This window comes from Megalopta genalis, unplaced genomic scaffold (genome assembly GCF_051020955.1).
Source record: "Megalopta genalis isolate 19385.01 unplaced genomic scaffold, iyMegGena1_principal scaffold0408, whole genome shotgun sequence".
Classification (NCBI taxonomy): Eukaryota; Metazoa; Arthropoda; class Insecta; order Hymenoptera; family Halictidae; genus Megalopta; species Megalopta genalis.
The window spans coordinates 147,291-149,968 of record NW_027476477.1 but is presented as its reverse complement, the minus strand read 5'-3'; positions in this window follow the sequence as shown (position 1 = coordinate 149,968).

Here is a 2,678-nt window from a genome sequence, read left to right as displayed (position 1 = left end):
CACTTATATCACAAGCATTTGAAGCTTAATCATATGTATCGCATGGATTTGAAGCTGAACCTTCTACATCGCATTGATTTGAAGCTAAATCTTGTGTATCGCATGGATTTGAAGCTATACCTTCTACATCGCATTGATTGGAAGCTATACCTTCTACATCGCATTGACTTGAAGCTAAATCATGTGTTTCGCATGGATTTGAAGCTAACTCGTTTGTTTCGCATGCAGTTGTAGCTATATAATGTATATCACAAGTATTTGTAGCTAAACCGTTTGTTTCGCTTGGATTTGAGGCTAACTCGTTTGTTTCGCAGGCATTTGAATATATATCACTTTTATTTCATAACTATATCACATGGATTTAAAGCTAAACCTTCTACATCGCATTGATTTGCAGCTAAATCATGTGATTGGCATGGATTTGAAGCTTATACGTTTGATTAGTCTGCATTTGAAGCTATATCACTTATACCTCAAGTGTTTGAATCTAAATCATATGTTTCGCATGGATTTGAAGCTAAACCTTCTACTTCGTATTGATTTGAAGCTAAATCGTGTTTTTCGCATGGAATTGAAGGTACCTCGTTTGTTCCTTCTGCTTTTGAAGCTATATCACTTATATCGCAAGTATTTGAAGCTAAACCATTTGTTACGCATGGATTTGAAGCTAAGCCTTCTACTTCGCATTAATTGGAAGTTAAATCACGTGTTTTGCATGGATTTGAAGCTAAACCTTCTACATCGCATTGATTTGAAGCTAAATCATTTGTTTCGCATGGAATTGAAGCTACCTCGTTTGTTCCTCCAGCTTTTGAAGCTATATCACTTATATCGCAAGTATTTCAAGCTAAATCATTTGTGTGGCATGGATTTGAAGCTGAACCATCTATATCGTATTGATTTGAAGCTAAATCATTTGTTTCGCATGGAATTGACGCTACCTCGTTTGTTCCTCCAGCTTTTGAAGTTATATCACTTATATCGCAAGTATTTGAAGCTAAATCATATGTGTCGCATGGATTTGAAGCTGAACCATCTGCATCGCATTGACGCATTGATTTGAAGCTAAATCTTGTGTATCGCATGGATTTGAAGCTAACTCGTTCGTTGCGCATGCAGTAAAATCTAAATAACGTACATCACAAGTATTTGAAGCTAAACCATATGTTTCGCCTGGATTTGAAGCTAAGCCTTCTACTTGGCATTAATTGGAAGTTAAATCACGTGTTTTGCATGGATTTGAAGCTAAACCTTCTACATCGCATTGATTTGAAGCTAAATCATGTGTTTCGCATGGATTTGAAGCTAACTCGTTTGTTTCGCATGCAGTTGAAGCTAAATCATGTCTTTCACAAGTATTTGAAGATGAACCATTTGAATCGCATTGATTTGAACCCGAGGCTTCTACTTCGTACTGATTTGCAGCTAAATAATGTGCTTTGCATGGATTTGAAGCTAAACCTTCTACATCCCATGGATTTGAAGCTAAATCATGTGTTTGGCATGGATTTGAAGCTAAACCTTCTACATCGCATTGATTTGAAGCTAAATCTTGTGTATCGCATGGATTTGAAGCTAACTCGTTCGTTGCGCATGCAGTTAAATCTAAATAACGTATATCACAAGTATTTGAAGCTAAACCATTTGTTTCGCATGGATTTGAAGCTAAGACTTCTACTTCCCATTAATTGGAAGCTAAAACACGTGTTTCGCATGGATTTGAAGCTAAGCCTACTACTTCGCATTGATTTGAAGCTAAATCATTTGTTTCGTATGGAATTGAAGCTACCTTGTTTGTTCCTTCTGCTTGTCAAGCTATATCACTTATATCGCAAGTATTTGAAGCTAAATCATACGTGTCGCATGGATTTGAAACTGAACCTTCTACATCGCATTGATTTGAAGCTAAATCTTGTGTATCGCATGGATTTGAAGCTATACCTTCTACATCGCATTGATTGGAAGCTATACCTTCTACATCGCATTGACTTGAAGCTAAATCATGTGTTTCGCATGGATTTGAAGCTAACTCGTTTGTTTCGCATGCAGTTGTAGCTATATAATGTATATCACAAGTATTTGTAGCTAAACCATTTGTTTCGCATGGATTTGAAGCTAAACCTTCTACATCGCATTGATTTGCAGCTAAATCATGTGATTGGCATGAATTTGAAGCTTACACGTTTGATTAGTCTGCATTTGAAGCTATATCACTTATACCTCAAGTGTTTGAATCTAAATCAAATGTTTCGCATGGATTTGAAGCTAAACCTTCTACTTCGTATTGATTTGAAGCTAAATCGTGTTTTTCGCATGGAATTGAAGGTACCTCGTTTGTTCCTTCTGCTTTTGAAGCTATATCACTTATATCGCAAGTATTTGAAGCTAAACCATTTGTTACGCATGGATTTGAAGCTAAGCCTTCTACTTCGCATTAATTGGAAGTTAAATCACGTGTTTTGCATGGATTTGAAGCTAAACCTTCTACATCGCATTGATTTGAAGCTAAATCATTTGTTTCGCATGGAATTGAAGCTACCTCGTTTGTTCCTCCAGCTTTTGAAGCTATATCACTTATATCGCAAGTATTTGAAGCTAAATCATATGTGTCGCATGGATTTGAAGCTGAACCATCTGCATCGCATTGATTTGAAGCTAAATCTTGTGTATCGCATGGA